The sequence below is a fragment of the Dasypus novemcinctus genome, chromosome 17 (genome assembly GCF_030445035.2).
Source record: "Dasypus novemcinctus isolate mDasNov1 chromosome 17, mDasNov1.1.hap2, whole genome shotgun sequence".
In the NCBI taxonomy this organism is placed as follows: Eukaryota; Metazoa; Chordata; class Mammalia; order Cingulata; family Dasypodidae; genus Dasypus; species Dasypus novemcinctus.
The window spans coordinates 63,759,170-63,778,006 of NC_080689.1; positions in this window are offsets into that span (position 1 = coordinate 63,759,170).

Consider the following 18,837-nt stretch of genomic DNA (forward strand, 5'->3'; position numbering starts at 1 on the left):
AAGGTGTGAGGAGGAAACTGGATGCGGAGCCAGGACACCTGGTTGCAATCTGAGTCCTGCCATTAATTCGCTGTGTGACCTTGATAAAGTCAGGACCTCTCTGGGTCTCATCTTCAACCGGAAAATGACAGTGTACCTAAAAAGGCAGCTTCGGGGTCTAATACTTGCTGGCAGTGTTTCTCAAGAGTGCCCTCGAGGAGCAGCATATCAAAGGGTACCTTGGATGTTAGACCCCCAGGCCCGCTACCAGCACCCAAAATTCCCCTCAGTCAACACTCCCTCTAAGGGGTTGGAAGGCTGTGTCTGCAGGGCAAGCCCCCGTCACGGACACCCAGATCATTGCTCCCCCAAGGACCTGAACCACCACAGCCCTCAGACCCCACCATGGGGCCTGCCCGAGCTCAGTCTCTGGAGGTGAGACCAAGAACTGAAGTTTGGAAACAAGCAGCCCACGTGACCCCTTTGCACACTGACCAAGAGAACCCACCACAAGGGCCCCAGAACCACCAGCAGGCGGTCCCTGGCCAGTGCCAGGGAAAGCTCCTTCCTGCTCTAGCGTCCTCACGTCCACTCCTGCACCTTCTCCCCCCACCCAGGGTTTCCCACTCATTCCCATTCCTTCTCCAGAAGCACCGAGTCCACAAGCCCTTGCCCATTCTGCTGTCAAAACCTGCTAGAAGACTCAGGGCAAACGCAGCTCCCCCCTGAGGCTCCCATCTGTGCAAAGCTACGAGGTGATGTGTCTGAGACCCTTCAGGGGGCTGTGGCACTGTTAGTGCCAGCGAGCAACAGCAGGGGGAAGGCAGGGCCCAGGAGGCACAGGTAATCAAAGCCCAATCACAAAATGAGCCCCTAAATGAGGAGTTTTCATTTAGTCCTGAAATACCAGGTCTGAGACTGCATGGTCACTTGCCTTCAGATGCCCTCCCTGGTGCATGCAGGGCTCAAGTCACAAGCCGCTGGTGGCTCCTGGTGTTTTTCTGAGGCTTTCCCTGCATTTCTACTCATTTAACCCACACAAGAGCTCTGAGGGTGGTACTATTATTCCCATTTTTCAGGGGAAGAATCTGTGGACAGAGGTTTGGTAACTCATCCAAGGTCACACCAGTGGGTGGCCCAGCCAGGATTCACTCAGGAGCCCTGGTTCCAGAGCATTCCATGGCATGGCCTCTCAGAGACAAGAGCAAAGCTGCTCTAGGTTATCTCATTTCTACATGCTGCTGTGTTTCAGATTTAAGGCTGCTACCCTAAGATTTTATTAAATGTGATTTTTTAACAAAAGCAGTGTAACACACTGGTAACACCACACTTTTCTATAAAGGAAAATGAGGGGACAAAGGGGGGCGGGGGTGGAGGAGGGAATAACTATCCTCTAACAGAACCAGGTATAAAAAAAACTGCATCCAGGGACGCCTATGTGGCTCAAGTGATAATACCACTGCCTACCATACAGGAGGACCCAGGTTCACGCCCTGGGACCTCCTGGTGAAAAGCGAAAGCATGCCTGCGGCCAGCCGAGTGCCTGCCCTACTGGGTCACGCAGCAAGACGACACAACCAGAGAGAGATGAAGGGGAGAGTCAAAGTAAAGCACAGCAGAGACCAGGAATTGAGGTGGCACAATTGACAGGGAACCACTCTCTACATCAGAGGTCCCTAAGACCGAATCCTTCTGAATCCTAGAGAAAGATGAGAAGAGAGCAAAGAGGAAATAGATGCACAAGATCACACAGTGAATGGAAACAGAAACAGCAGGGTGAGGGTGGGCATGGGGAAAAATCCTAAAAAAAAAAAAAAGTCCATCCAAATGCTAATACATACCACAAAATGGGTGAACACCAAAGACATGTTGAGTAAAACAAGCCAGACACTAGAGGACATACTATACAGTCACTCCCAAAATAACTAGACTACACATTCACATGGAACAATGACAGGCTACCAGAGGCGGGAGTGGGGAATGGGTTGCTAATCCCTAGCACACAGCTGCTGGTTAGGGGGAGGGAAGTTTTGGTGATGGATGGTGGTGGCAGCAGCACACTGTGCAGTTACTACCTGCGAGTTATATACGCAGAAGTGGTTCAGATGGGAAGTGTTATATGAAATGGCACAAAGTTTTAAAGTGTCTAGCTCCTCCCAGACACCACCTGATTACAGGTGCTGAGAAAGTGGCACAAGTCCATGTCCTTTGGAATTTTTCATCTGTGAGACAAGAAACAAGACTTCTTTCTTCTTTGTATTAGTTTTCACACCAATAGCCTATCAGAAATTCTTCCTTGAAGGTCCCATGCCCTCCCCCGGACACACACACATCCACCCAATTCCAAACTCACCTTGAAATTCAATGAGAACCATCACTGTTTGGCCCCACAGTCTATCCCTGTAAGACCATGAAGATTCAGAGCTCCTACAGCAGAAAGTGTGAGAGGCCTGGCCTTCAACTAGGCACAGCAAAGCACAGGAAAGTAGTACCAGACCCCAAAAAGTCACATTTGACTAGCCACCAAGTGCCAGGTCAGGATTTTAGTGTTAGATTTGATTGATTTGCACGTTTTTCAACCTCCAAGTCTTTTTGACAAGTGTTTCTAGCCAGGAGTCACTTGTGGAGAGTAGGTGGAAGTACGGGGAAACTCCAGCAGCACGAATGCTAGGTGGTTTCCAAGGTGGCTCAGTGGCCCCCACCTCCTGGCTTCACATTCTTACAGAATCCCTCCCGAGATGCCAGCAGAACCTGTGACTTGCTTCTAACCCATAGAACATAGCAGAGGGAATGGGATGTCACTTCTGTGTAGGTTACATAAAATTCATCATCCTGTCACACTCTAGAGCCTCATTGGCTTACATGCCTTGGTTAGGCTAGTGGTCATATTGGAAAGGCCGATGTGGCAAGGAACAGAGGGCCATTTCCAGCCATCAGCCAGCTGCAAACAGAGGCCGTGAGCCAAAGAGTCCCAGAGGAAGTGAGTTTACCCAGTTACAACTCCCGTCAAGCTTTTAGACGAGACCCCAGCTATGACTGACACCTTGAATTTTGCCTTGTGAGGGACCTCAAAACAGAAGATGCAGCTAGACTGCTCAAACGGACTCCTAAACCACAGACACTGAGTAAAACATGTTGTTTTATGTTGCTAAGATTGTGCTTTGTTTCACAGTAGTGGACAATCTTGCCTAGGATCTGAGGGTGACAAGGCACTACTCTGGCTGGCCTTCCCCTAGGGCAGGCCAGAAGTGCTGAAGGAAGCCACATGCCCTGGGATCTGGCCAAGTTCAATGATGGTCAGGCTTCGTATACACCTGGCTTCCTCATCCCTGAGTACTGAGGGGACAATGCTGGGACAAGTTCCACAGTGCCTCCCAGCATTGCCCACAGCAGTAGCCTGCTCAGTTATACATCTTTTATGGGTATTCCTCCCTCTGACCTGTTGGTGCTTCACGTAATAACTACTACTTAAAGCTCTGTCTCAGAATCTGCATTTCAGGGAACTCAATTTAAGGTTAAGAAGGCTAGAAGTGTTAATGGGGGGTAGTATATGGGAACTCTTCAGCAGGATGTAAGCCTACAACTTCTCTAATAAGAGGCAAGACAGTGCTTTCAAGCCAAGTCAGTGGCTAATTCTAAATCTAGATGTCCAAGAGATGCCACCCTTGAGATAAATGAACATTCAACCAATTCTGTGGTGAGGCCTGTGGAAAGAACAGAAAGTCCAGAGCCTAGAGCTCCAGACTCAATCCCAGTGACTTTATGGCATAAGGAGAAAGGGGTAACAGTGCATGCCCCCCTCCTATCCTATACCCCAGGGTTGTCATGCAAATAAAGTGGTACCCCAAGTACTTATGGTCCAATTACTGAATAAAGTGAGACAATGGGCAACTATAACTCCAGCCATACCAGAGAATAAACAACAGGCTCAAGGACAGGGGAGCGGGAGTGAGGACCCCCGGATTGCAATTCCCACCTTCATGGAAGCTCTACATGTCAAGGGCTATAGCTAGAACTGTGTTCAGCCTTGATGAAACAAAAGTCTCTCATGGCATGGGAGTGGGGTCCAGGCTACGTCATTATTAGTTCCTCCCTCCCAGTCCGGTGGAAGGTACAGGAAGGTTTCAGAACTTTTCCAGTGATGACTTGCCCAGCAGGACTCACTATATTCCAGAGTTGTTATTCTTGGAGTCAGTGTTGAGCCTTAGGGCTAATGCCTCTGAACAAAAGACCAGAGCATTTTGTTCCCAGGACTCTGGTTCTCTTAGTTAGCCCAGTGCCCCTCAGTAGCCTAGAACCAGCAGACTGGTCTCATTCCACAGATCCCACTTAGGGCGTATGACGTCAGTAGGGGCCTCCTTGTCCTTGCCCTGAGACCCAGTGACACACAGTCCCATGTTCAAAACAACTCCCACTTCCAACACCTTGGGAAGTTTTGCAAGTCTTTAACCAACTTAGTCTTATACCATCAGGAGTCCCTAGCCTTCCTCCTCCCTTCCTTTCTTCCGTGGGCAGCACCATTTCTTCTCTAATTAAGATAGTTGGCTCTCCCCGATCCTTCTTGCATTCTTTCTGTTTCTATTCACTGCCCCCAATGAGCAAATGCCCCAAATCCAAAAGATAGAAAACCAAAAACCCCTCTTTAGTGGTAAGGCTGTAGGGCACATTGAATTTAAGGCAACTGTAGGTATTGCCAGAGATGAGGCATTTGGAGTTTTCACCAGCAGGTAGCTGTTACCAAAGTAATTGCCACTTTGTATGTGACCTTGAGCAAGACCTAAGACTTTCAGCCTTTCTGTGCCAGTTTGTTCATGTGTAAGACAGGGATAGTGGTACCTACTTCATAGGATTGTTGTGAGAACAAATTAGCATATACAAAACATGGTGAACAAAACCCAGCGGACATTAAGTCCTGCATCATTGTTAGTTATTGTGAAAAGTGAAGACTGTCTTCATGGTCAAGGCCCTTGGGTGTCTAACTTGCACAATTGTGCCATATAGCCCTGGCTGCGTATTTACTTAGAGAGTCCTAAATTCTCACTCCCTTTGGTCAAAGTGTACTACTATAGCTATCATTTTTATTCCTATTAAAGGCTAGTTTCCCCAGAAGGGTTACAGTCCCTTATTCCTAAGTGATGAAAATAGAATAAGATATTAGGTGTAAGTCCTAGAGAAGATAGAAAGCCCCAAAGAGTGGGAGGGGAGCTGGGGAACACTGCAAGGGCTATAGGCCCTGAAGCTTTTTTATTCAAGTTAAAAAGTTAAGATAAAAATAGAGTTGTGTAAATTTGTGACAAGCAAGGTCATTTAAAGGGTAATTATTAAATTGTCAGAGACTCCAAAACTTTGAAGACTGAACATACTTTTCTCTAGAAGGCAGCTCTGGGCCTTTTCACTTTTCATACTTGGGGAAGGCTGAAACAGAAGAAAACCTCTTGTAAATGGCTAAAGGATAAAAGCAGACAGAAGAAATGTAACTAAACAAAATGTAGAACATTTACCTTCAGTAATAGATGCTTCAATTTAAAGTTACCATTTTGTACTCATTAAAGTCCCATCACTTTAATATATCCCGCTGCTGGCTAGGATGTGAGGAGGTCAGGAGCCTTTTGGTATTAGAAGGTGGTATCGTACATCAAGTCATAGGACGGACCTACACCCCGTGACTCAGGAGTTCCACTTCTCAGGATCTATCCTGAAAAACAAAAGTACAAACAGAGAAAGGGCTAACCATGTCAAGGTATTTGCCATGTTTGAGAAGAAAACAAGCCCATTTAAATGGCAGAGAACTGTCTATTTGGTGGGCTACTAAAATTTGTTAGAGAGATTATATAAGTAGTCTCTGAACATGCCAATGATAAAAGAAAACAGGACATAGTGTTATGTACCCTCAGAAAACTTAATTCGGTTGTATAGGGAAAAAAGCAACATTTAGAGTTTTTCCATCAGTGGTTCCACCAGGGTGGTAAGATCACTGAGTCTTCTAAATTTCCTGAAATTTCAACTTCAAAAGTGAATCCACGATTAAAAAGATAGTCACTCAAATCATAATCAGGCAGTTCAGATATTAGAAACCATGAAGAAACTCACTGATTACAATCAAATGCTTTAACTCAAATTTCCTAGTCCACTAGTTTACATTGAGTGTAGCTTGTCAGATTAAAGTATATCAGGAGGTAACATTATTATTACATCCTTCCCCAACACATCACTGACTCTCATTCCAGCCTCTGTGTACATATATTCATCACTGGACTGAGGAAAGACAGAGGATGCTTAAGAGGCAAAGAACCCCCACAAGGATTCAGACATTGACTTTAAATCATGAACACAGTTCTTTATTTACTCAAAGATGATGGGCCTTAAAGGGGCAAGTTAAAGGTTCTTATCATCTGAATTATAAGGGTTTATCAGGGAACTCATTGACAAGCTGAGGATGCTACAGAAAGTAAAGTTACATTTCTTCCCATCTAATCATGTTCATAACTGACAATCATGTTTTGGGTGCATGAAAGTCCAGCAGGAACCAGAGACCAGAACCAGGCATTGTGGCCACAGCCAGGCCTTCCCACATCCAGAGGGAAAGTCACACAAATGATCCTTCCCCGAACCCCTCATAACAAGTAGAGGTTTGGCCACCAAGCCTGATAGAGCCTTAGTCTCTTCCAGGGCTCCCGGTGCAGATCACACAACGCTGGGGGACTCTGCCACTTGGTTCCTCTCCCCCCAAACCCCCTCAACACAGAGAACAGACAACAGGGTGGGGGGAGAGAAATTTAAAAAAATAAATCTTAAAAAAAAAAAAAATAGGTCAAATCTTTCCAAAGAGAAAGGAAGTAATACAAAGAAGACCAGAAGAGTCCCTAAAATAATCTAGTATTTATAACCCTCTACTCTTCCCATTAAAAGATCTGCCATTAACATACTTCTTGGAGCAATTTTGTCCTTGATCTGTTCTGGACACCACAGCTATACCAAACGAGACATGTCTTTTATAAAGCTTCTCCTAGCGTCTCCTAGAAACATTTCCTCTAGAAGCCACTAGGATGGATGAGGACTAACTTCAGTCAACTTAACCACCAGGCCCAGGATGTCAAAAATAGAATTTGTGGCTCTTTCAAATTATGCTCAGCTCACTGACAAGCTTGGGCAGCACAAACCAGTGAGAGTTCTTGTCCAACATGCCAGACTTCATACCATAAACCTACTTCCACGATTAATTCAATTCCCCCCCAAAGAAAAATGAGTTCCAACAAAGGGAATCTCCCTCTTAGGTTCAAGAGATAGAAGCCTGTGTTCCCTCTGACATTTTCTTATCTCAGTCAGATTCAGCCTTAAGAGTCTTCCTTGGGTGTCTGGTTTCATCGCTTGCTCAGTGGCCCCAGTCTGGAGAATCCACCACTGGAAGGGGCATCACTCCAAGGTTACTTCCATCCCATCTACATGCTCTGGATCCCCCACCTTTTCAAACTGCCAGACAACTTCCAGAGCACATACCACCCCAGCACCAGCCCTTAAACCACCCCCAAGGATTGAGAAACAGTCAAGTCTCAGAGCCCAGTGAACCACTTCCCTCTGAGCCCTAACGTCTTTAGTCCAGGGCAAAAAGTTAGATATCTGAACAAGTAGAATGGGCTAGTGAGATATAATAAGGGGTGCGTGGGGCTCTGCCAAGCCAGAGAACATCTCCATCAAAAGCAAAATTCAGTTTGGAATACTCTTCTAGCCAACCTCCTCAGAATATGCCCTGTGAGCCTCCCGTGGTCAGAGATTCTTAACGTTTCCTGTTCCATGGACTCCTTTGCTAGTCAGGTGAAAACCACAGACCCCTTACTAAGCCCACAGTATACTGTGTACTATTTAATAAATATATCACACCCACACTGACATATCCCCACAGGAATGTCTGAGTTTCAAGTTCTCGGCCCCTTGTTAAGAAGCCCTGCCCTGAGGGAACGCTGGAGCAGATGAGCCGCTCCCCAAGCAGAATCCTAGGGCAGCTTCAGTGAGGAAAATTTCCTGTCACAAGTAGCTCCTACCTGGGGAAAAGGAGAGACAAGGAGGCTTCGGGGTGTTTCCAGGGTGCTAATAAGTTTATCCCAACTGTCTAGGCCATCTCATCTCAGAGCTTAAACTGTTCAAGGAAGTTTCCGAGTGATCAGTTTTATGCACCGATGATCACAAACTGAGGAGGGGGTTAGTGGGACTCCAGCACCCACAGAGCAGCCTCCTCTCAGCAGCTTTCCAAGGAAGCTCCTGGGACATGCCAACACTTGAATCTTTGACTCTGCCTTATCCAGGCCCCACACAGGGTCTTCATCCATATGTGTCCCCAGCTCTCATGGCATCTCACTCCAAAACTGAATGGCTTGTTTATTTTTTTAAGATTTATTTCTCCCCACCCCCACATTCTTTGCCCTTTCTGTGTCCTGTGTCTTTAGGAGGCACACAGGAACTGAACCCGGGACCTCTGGTATGGGAAGGCAGTGCCTAATCGCGTGAGCCACCTCCTTTCCCTGCTATGCATGTCTCAATGTTTCTTCTTCTTGTGTCTCTACTTGCATCATCTCTATACATCACCTTGTTGCGCCCGCCGGTCACATCATCTTGCTGTCTTGTTCATTTTCTTTGGGAGGCACTGGGAACCTCTGCTCCAAGATTTTGTTGTGTCTCTTATTATGTTTTTTTTCTTCTTGTATCTCTTGTTTCATCATCATGTTGTGTCAAAATCCCCACCTATCCATCACACTAGGTCGTGGTCTTCTACGGTCAACCACAGACCTCCCACGTGGTAGGCGGGAGCTCAGTCGCCTGGGCTACATCCACTTCCTGAGTGACCCTTTTCCAGAGACACAGCCTCGACAACATCAAAGACAATTCTGAACAAAAGTTACACTCTTGAATGATGAGACATACTCACCTCACAGCCATGCGTGACAAAGAATAAATAAAGTGAGGCAGCAAACACCTTTACCACCCAGCAATACCCAACCCCTACACAGTAAAAGCCTCCATCCTGAAACTCCACCAGTTCTACATGAGCCTCTCCTGGACTTTTATTAATCCCCATCTCCAGCAAAACCACATGCTGTGGCTACACACAGCTCTAGTCCCTCTATCAGGACACATCCTTGCCAATTCAGTCCCCAAGTGAACCTGCTCTGGCTACACAAGTCAATCTCCATCCCCGCGATCAGCAAATTCTCATATACTTTAAGGACTTTGCCTTCCAGCGATGTTGATTTTGTACTACCTGTTTTTACCCCCAGCCTCCCAAAATAAATGCCCATCCTTGCCAGCACCAGGATTCTACTTCCCAGGTCCTCTCCAAGGGCAGGAAGAGGAAACTACTCTGCAAACTGCCTCCCAAATCTTAGGCCTTTCTGCACACCAGCATTCAGTCCAATGTGGGGTATCAGCTGGCACCGGGTTTCCAGTTAGGATGTCTGACCAGGATCCTGAAAACCTTACATAGCCACCCCCTTTGGATAAGCTGGACAGGACTCTAACCAGAGCCAGGAACCTTTAGTCAAATAAAGGGCAGCCAAAAAATTGTGGGAAGACGGCAAAGCAGGAAGTTCTGAGAAGTATTAGACAGTAACTGTCTCAATCAACTATTTCCAAACTCTGGAGTCCAGTAGAATGCCGTACAGCATTCAGGGAACAATGGGGAGAAAATGCTCGTACATGGAAATAAATGCCAGTGAATCACACGTGCCACACAGCTGTTACAACCATCCAACCCCCATTCTCGTGGCAGGCAGCAGAGGGGTTCAGCCCTTGGCATAATTTGCTTATGCCAGAAGGGGACAAAAGCTAGTTCCAAGATCCAGGGGGTGGGAGGAAGAGAATGGTCCAAATGCTCCTTTGGATTAGCTACTTCAAACCACTAGGCACCCAGCACTGAGAGCTGCCAGTGTTCTAGCCCACGCTGGACAGAAGCAGCAGAAGAGACTTAAAAGACGACATACTTCTCAGAGCTGCAGGAGGACAGTGGAGGGGATGCATTTGGTAGGCAAATGCCAAGTCAAGAAAGCACAGCTTTGGGGAGCCATAGAAGCAGCTCTAGGTACCCACCCTGGCTGCCCCCTCAGGGCAGTTTGGAGCCAGCCAGTGCTCCCTTTGTGGGGCCCTGGCCTTGCTCCAGCTGGCAAAGACCAACTTAGGATATTCCTCTCTGGTGTACCCCCTGCCTCTTCCCAGAATCTGCCCCCCAGGGAAAAGCAACTGGAGACTACAAAGGCAGTGAGAGAAACCATGGAGGCCAGTGGCTGGGGCAAAGGCTGCCAAGGCTGGCCTGCTTTACCCCATGCAGGGGAACACCAGGGAGAGGGAGGATGTCTGTGGCCTGAGAAGTATAGGACAGGGAGCTTTCAAACGCCATAAACAGGGAACTCCTAACACCACTAGCAAGCACAAGCCCAGCACAAGACACAGGCCAGAAGAGACAGGGAGGCCCCTGCACTTTGCATTCACCACGGGCTGACCTCCCTGATCAGAAGGCTCACCCCTGCAGAGAGTCCAGCCAATGCATATCCAATTTGCAAACTGCTGAAAGGGTTTCTGCTAAGGTTTATTTGGTTTTCTTAGCTCCTACATACAAGAAAACCTGTCATATCATGAGCTGGATACAAACTCAAGAAACAGGTCAAGGAATAAGTCTGAGCTAACGTTAATATATGAGTATGTATAGTATGCCATGAGAAATCAAAGAAACTGGAAACAATGATCCATTCAAAGAAAAGAGATACAAATCCAGAAGACAATGAAGGTGACCTGACTGTGGATGTACTAGACAGACTTAAAATGATCTTCAATTTGCGCAAGGAGATGAAGGTGGGGGGCAGGGGCGGGAGAAATGAAAGGCTTCTGGGGATTTAAAAAAAAAAAAAATGAACATGTGAATCTCAAAGAGTCAGAAGTTTTAAAAAGGAACCAAACAGAACTGCTGAAGACCACAATAACGAATATGAAAAATTCCCAGGAGGCTTTCAACAGCAGATCAGAGCTGGCTGAAGAATGAATCAATGAACCTAAACACAAGACAAGTGAGTCAGGTGAAGAAGAATTCAAAAAAGCAAAAAATAGTCCAAGAGACCTCTGGGATACCATCAGGCACACCAATATTTGCATTCTGGGAGTCCCAGAAGAAGAGGGGACAAGGAAAGTTCAAAGAAACAACAACTTCCTAAACTCAGCAAGAGATGTTAATATGAACATGCAAGATTCCCAGAGAACACCAAACAGGATAAAGTGGAAGAAATACACCCTGTCACATCCTGATCAACCTGGGGAAAGCAAAGGACAAGGAGAATGTTCTGAAGCTGCCTGAGGAAAGCAATGTTATGTGCAATGGAGTCCCAATTAGATTAAGTGCACAGCTCACCAGAAATGGTGGAGGCAAGGAGGCAGTATGTTGAAATACTTTGCGTGCTGCAAAACGACAAATGCCAACCAAGAATTTTATATCCAGTGAGACTTCCTTTAAACAATGAGGGAGAAAATAAGACATTTCCAGATAAAAAAAAAAGCTGAGGGAATTCACCCCCACTAGACCTGCCCTACAGGCGATGCTAAAGGGAGCTATTTAGAGTAAAAGGGAAGGACAGTAGACAGTGGTTCAAACACACAGAGAAACAGAGACTCCTGGTAGAGGTAACCATAGGGGCAGTTACTCCAGTGCTGTCGTGTTTTATGGTACGCAACCCTAACTCTTACCGCAGCAGCTAAAATGCAATTTAATAAGAACAGAGAGATAGAGAATAGATACAGGAATGGTATATGTGGATGCTAATCAAGTAGGTACCAAATTAAATGACTGTTAGAGTTAAGGTGTTAAATTTCAGCTCCACAGCGTAATCACCAAGTAAACACATGAAAAATATCATCAAAGGAATGTTTTTCAAAATGGCATAGTACCAAAAGCCAAATATGAGAGTAGGCATTAAAAGAAATGAGGGTCAAAAAAAAATATATATATATATATATATAACTTGCAAATTCAAAATAGGAAAATGGCAAAAGAAAGTTCTGCATTATCAGCAGTTACTTGAATGTAAGTACATTAAACTCCCCAGTCAAAAGGCAGAGATTGGCAAAAGTGGATAAAGTATTACCTAATTATATGCTGTCTACAAGAGACTCATCTTAAATTCAAAAGGCATAAGTAGGTTGAAAGTGAAGTGATAGAGGAAAAAAAATATGCCATGCAAGAAGTAATATAAAAAAAGGGGAAGGGAGGGAAATGTATGTGATTCAAGTGGTTGACCACCTGCTTCCCTCACGGGAGGCCCCAGTACCTCCTAAAACAAACAAAAACACAAGCAAGATTAAAAAATCAACTCAGGACAGCCAATGAAGCTCAGTGGTTGAGCACTGGCTTCCCACATACAAGGTCCTGGGTTCAATCTAATACCTCAAAAACAACAACAATAACAACAACAAAACAGAGCTGGTATAGCTATACTAATAACATAAAATAGACCTTAAGTCAAAGCAGCTATGGGGGACAAAGATGGTCATTATATACTAGTAAAGGGTTCAAGGCAACTAGACAGTAATAAATACATACATATACTTAGCAGCAGACTCCTAAAATATATTCAGCAAATATTGACAGATTTGAAGGGAGAAATAAACAAAATAAACAGTTCTACATTAGGAAATTTCACTATACAACTTTCTTTTTTTTTTTTTTTTAAGATTTATTTATTTATTTCTCTCCCCTTCCTCCCCATCCCCGCCCCAGTTGTCTGTTCCCTGTGTCTATTTGCTGCATCATCTTCTTTATCCACTCCGACTTTTTATCCACTTCTGTTGTTGTCAGCGGCATGGGAATTTGTGTTTCTTTGTTGTTCTGTCATCTTGTTGTGTCAGCTCTCTGTGTGTGCGGCGCCATTCCTGGGCAGGCTGCACTTTTTTCATGCTGGATGGCTTTCCTTGTGGGGCACACTCCTTGTGTGTGGGCATCCCCTATGCGGGGAACACCCCTGCGTGGCACGACACTCCTTGCGCACATTAGCACTGCGCATGGGCCAGCTCCACACGGGTAAAGGAGGCCCCGGGTTTGAACCGTGGACCTCCCATGTGGTAGACAGATGCCTAACTACTGGGCCAAGTCCAACTCCTATACCACTTTCAATAATGTCTAGATCATCTAGTCAGAAGATCAATAAGGAAAGAGAAGAATTGAACTATACTCTCCACCAACTAGACCTAACACACATATACAGAACACTTCATCCATCATCAGAGTATACATTCTTCTCTAATACAAATGGATAATTCTCCAGGGTAGACCATATCTAGATCATAAAAGAAGTCTCATTCAAAAATATTGAAGTCGTACAAGGTATCTTCTCTGAACATAATGGAATGAAACTAGAAATATCTGAGGGAGAAATGGAAAATTCAAAAATGTGGAAATTAAAGAACCAATGGGTTAAAGAAGAAGTCACAAGGCAAGTTAGGAAGTGATTTGATGTGAATGAAAGGGAACACACATCATACAAAAAGTTAAGGGATGAACAGGCAGTGCTGAGGGAAATGTTTAGCTATAAATGCTTAAATACGAAGAAAGATCTTAAATCAGAGACCTTACCTCAAAACTGGAGGACCTAGAAAAACAACTAATCTCTAAACAAGCAGAAGAAAGGAAATAGACATTAGAGTGGAGTAAATGAGAATTAAATAGAAATCAACCAGAAGTTGGTTCTCTGAAGAAAAAAACCATTTATCTAGAAGGGAGAGGGAAAGGGGCCAGAGAGGGGTAGAAAGAGGGAAAGAGGGGAAGAAAATCAGAAATGGAAAAAGAATACCACTAGCCCCACCGGAATAAATAGGAAAACCTAGATGAAATGAACAAAGTCCTAGAAACACAAACTACCTACACTGACTCAAGAAGAGACAGCAGTGATCCAATAACTAATAAAGAAATCAGATCAGTAAGCATCTCCCAAAGAAGAGCCTACCAGCACATGGCTTCAGGGGAATTTTACCAGTGTTCCAGAACAATGAACACCAAACCTGCTCAAACACTTCCCCACACCCCAAAAACAGCTGAAGAGGAAGGAAAACTCCCTAACACATAGGAAGCCAGTATCATCCTCATGCCAAAGCCAGATAAAGATACTGCAAGAGAAAACTATGCACCAATATCCTTATTAATAGTGATGAAGAAATCTTCAGAATACTAGCAAGCTGAATCCAACAGCATATTAAAATTATACACCATGATCAAGTGGGATTCCTAACAGGTATGTAAGGGTGGGTCAACATAAGAAAATTAATGTAATATACCACATTAACAGAATCAAGGGGGAAGAGCTAAATGATCATCTTAGTTGGTGCAGAATAGGCGTTTGGTAAAATCCAGCACTCCTTCTTCATAAAACACTCAAAATTACAAACAGAAGCAAACTTCAACACGAAAGGGGGCATCTATGAAAAACTCACTGCTAATATAATTAATGGTGAAAGACTGAAAGCTTTTTCCCCTCTAAGATCAGGAACCTGACAAGGATGTCCACTTTCCCCCCTGTTAATTCAACATTGTACTGGAATTTTTAGCTAGTGCAATTAGGCCTTAGAAAGAAAAGCCATCTAAGTTGAGAAGGAAAAATTAACTTCCTGATTTGTAGATTGCATTATCCTATATAACAAAAAAATTGAGGGGGGGAGGGGGGAGAGAAGAACCATAGAGCTGCTGGAACTAATAAATGAATTCAGAAAAGCAGTAGGGTGCAAGAGCAATATGCAAAAGGCAGTAGTGATTATATGCACTAGTAATGACCAATCATTCAATAGCAACCACAAGGATCAAATATCTATGGGAAAGGAAAAAAAAATATCTAACGAAGGATGTAAAGGACTTCTACAGAAAAATATAAGACATTGCTAAAAATTCCAAGATGGCCAATGGAAGGGCATTCTGTGTTCATGTATTTGAAGACTAAATGTCATTAATATGTCAATTTTACACAAAGAAATTTACAGATTCAAGGCAATCCCAGTCAATTTCAACAGACTTCTTTGTAGACATGGAAAAGCCAATCAACAAATTTATATACAAGGGTAAAGGCCCTTGAATAGACAAAACCATCTTGAAGAACCACCAAGTTGGAGGACTCACAGTTCCCAATTTTAAAACTTATTACAAAGCTACAGACATCAAAGCAGCACGGTATTTACAAGAACAAAGACTATGGAATCTAACCCAGTTCAGAAATTAACCCTCACATCTATGATCAACTAATTTAACAAGGATGCCAAGTCCTGTCAATGGGGAAAGAAGAGCCTCTTCAACAAATGATTCTGGGAAAACAGGATGTCCATGGTGCAAGAGAATGAAAGTTCACCCCGATACCTCATAGCATATACAAAAAAAACCCTCAAAATGGACCATAGACCTAATATAAGAGCCAGAACTACAGAACCCCTAGAAGGAAACATAAGGAAGCATCTTCAGGACTTTGTGTTAGACGAAGGTTTCTTAGACTTTAGACCCAAAGCACAATTAATAAAAGATAAATGAGACTTCATCAAAATTAGTTTTCATACAAAGGTTTTTATCATGGAAGCAAAAACATAAACTAATCAGGGGGACAAAATATTTGGAAGCCATATATCCAATAAGTGTTTAATATCTAGAATATATAAAGAAATCCTACAATTCTAAAAAGACAACCAATTTTTAAAATTGGCAAATTACTTGAATAGACATTTCTCCAAAAAAATATACAAGTGACCAAAAAGCACATGAGATATTCAACATCACCCATTATGAAAATGCAGATCAACACCATAATGATACACCAATTCATACCCATTAGAATAGTTACTATTAGAAAAAACCAAAACTCAAAGTACTGGTGAGTGGAAATAGGAACAAATTAATTCATTGCTGGTGAGAATGTAAAATGGTGCAGCCACTGGGGAAGACAACTGGCAGCTCCTCAAAGTATAGAGCTACCATGTGACCCAGCAATCTCACTTCTAGGTATATATCCAAAAGAAATGAAAGCAGGGACTCAGATATTTTCATACCAGTGTTCATAGTGGCATTATCTACAGTTGCCCAAAGATGGAAACAACCCAAGTATCCATCCACAGATGAAGAAAAGGGGATATATAAACAATGGAATATTATTCAGCCTTAAAAAGGCAATTCTGAATCATGCCACAACATGCATAGCCCCTGAAGGCATCATGTTGAGTGAAAAAGTGAGACACAGAAGAATCTTGTATGATCTCATGGATATGAAATAACTAGAATAAAACTCAGTCAATCTAGAATATCCTTTACCAGGGGATTGGCGGGGGGGAGGTAATACTAGGAGTTAATGCTCAAGATGTACTCATTTTCTCTGTGGGATGATGAAAAGTTTTGGCAAAGGATGGTAGTGATTGTAGTGATTAGAGCACAACATTATGGACATATCTACATAATTAAAAGTAATTAAAAGGAAACTTAAAATTTTAAGAATATTTTTAAAAGGAGACATTTTATTTTGTATGCATGTTACTAGAATAAGAATTTTTTAAAATCCAAGGAACACAGTGAACTGCAAGTGAAATCATTGACTACAGCAAGTAGAACAATTACATAAGTGTGCTTTCAACTATTTTAAATGGATCACACCAATGCAAGTTGTGAACAGCATGGTAAATTTTCACAAAATTGTTGTAATGTTTTAGCATGGAAATAGCCACACTTCAAGTTATAGACTTTGACACCTAGATGACTTTAAGAAGGAATACTTTACCAGTCTCCTGATGGGGCAGATAACTCTAGTTGTAGACAGCATACTCTGGTGACAAGTGTATGCTGAGTCGCCACTGCCGCCCTCTGCCCAGAGCCTGTCCTTGTTTTTCAAGCCCACCATACAGCTGGCAGGCAGGATGATGCTTCTGGATGATTCTCTAACCACAGATACATGTGATGCAGAAGTATTGTTCTATAGTTCAGGCCTGGGTCTTGTTTCTAGGAAGCATAATTGGTATCGAACAGTATAATATGACAAACTTTGGTGATTTAAATCAATATATTTCAGAGGTTTAACTGACCACAGTTCATTTAAACAGTAAGGGCAAAGTTGACGGTATAGAGAAAAAAGTATTACTCAGTCGACTATTCTGATATTCTATAATCTTAAGACCTTCTGTCCTGGGCATCTAAATATTACAGCATAGGAAAATCTTAACTGCTCTGCCCTTAAGCTGAAAAAAAAATCATTTCTGTTGCACAAAACACAAGGAATATATAAGGCAGCACCTGCACAAGTCTAAACACTATGACCACAGCACAACCCAACCATTCACTTTGGCCAATAAGACAATCCATCCCCATTGCAGGACGTGTCCTCCCAGCACCACCTGACCAGTACTGGGGGACAAGCAGAAGGAAAGAACCAATTCAGTAATACATTGTACACCTGGCTGTTTCTGCCCTAACTTGACGTAATATTTCTCTTCTCCTTTTTCTCTCTCCCCATCTGTCTTTAAATACAAACCTATGACCTTCACTTGATCTGACGGCTTTTCTCTTGCTTCCATTCTTTTGATCCCTCTTCTAACAGACTTACAGGTTGACTGGAACTTGAACTCCACCACTTCTCTCTGTTTGATTCCAAATCTTTACCAATAATATTCCCTAAACCCTCTCTGTACAAGTTGACTTCCAGCCCACTCCTCCACTAACAAATGCTGAATCTGGTTGCTTCCTCAGCACCCCTGTAGCTTCTCACAGCTTCCCATGGTGGCCAAAACTCTCTCTCCTTGATCTTTTACCCCACCTTGGCTCCTCTACCTTCTTTCTCATGGCTCCTCCTTCCTCTAGCCAACAGGTATTCCCTGGGGCTCACTTCTAAGGTCTCTCTTCTTCCCTTTATTAATCCATTTTCACACCTTCTGTGGAACAAGCCCATAAAACCAGCCCAGCCTTCCAATGCCTTTTGGACACTTCGGAACTATGCCCCCCTGTAACGGCGGTGATACCCAGGGTTTCATTTTGCAAAGCAGGCTCTCTACCTGCAAAGGTTCACTTAAACATTTAGCAGTTAGGATCCAGGTGCCCTGGACAGTGACAAGAACTAATTATACAGATGGTTCGGAATGTGACCAAAGCTCATGTAAACCTGGATTCAAATCCCAGCCTTGACATTTCTTAGCTCTGTGGTCTTAATTTTAGTTGCTCCTTCTATAAAACAGGGATTGGGACTAGCCAACAGCCTTGTCAGACACGAACTGGAAGTATACATCAAGTACCAGGCACACAGAAAGGGCTCATTAGATGATAGCTGGTGACATTCTGAATTCTTAAGCCTTTACCTCAGCATCTTTGGCTCCTTCCAACACATCACTGAGAATTTGAATGTATTCAGTTGCCCCTTTAAGGACAGCAACTTTGCTAGGCTTCCTGCTTTGTGGAGGAATGGCACAAGTGCCTTCAGTTTGGCAAAACCACAATTGAGATTTTTTATCTGGAAAACAAAAAGGTACAGTCACACAGAGAAGCTAATTTGTACATATACCTCCCGAACCCATGGAACGGGGCTGTGAAGCTCATTTCTACAGCCCTTTGATCTGGCTGGCGAATCTAAGCATGCATATTCTGAAGAGCAGTAGTTCCACTGGCAGACACTTTCAGGGAAAAAGGAGCAGCAAAACTCAGCACTGTGGGTGTACAGGGGGTACGTCTACATCGTCCCTTGACTGTCCCCCACCCACTGGAGAGGGCACCCACTGCCCTGTGGTAGAGAAGCACTAGGAAGTCTTTGTCAAAAACTCCAAGTCAACTACACACAGATGGAAAAACCCCTCCCCCATTCACTACCTTATAAAGCCTGTAGGGTGTTTAAT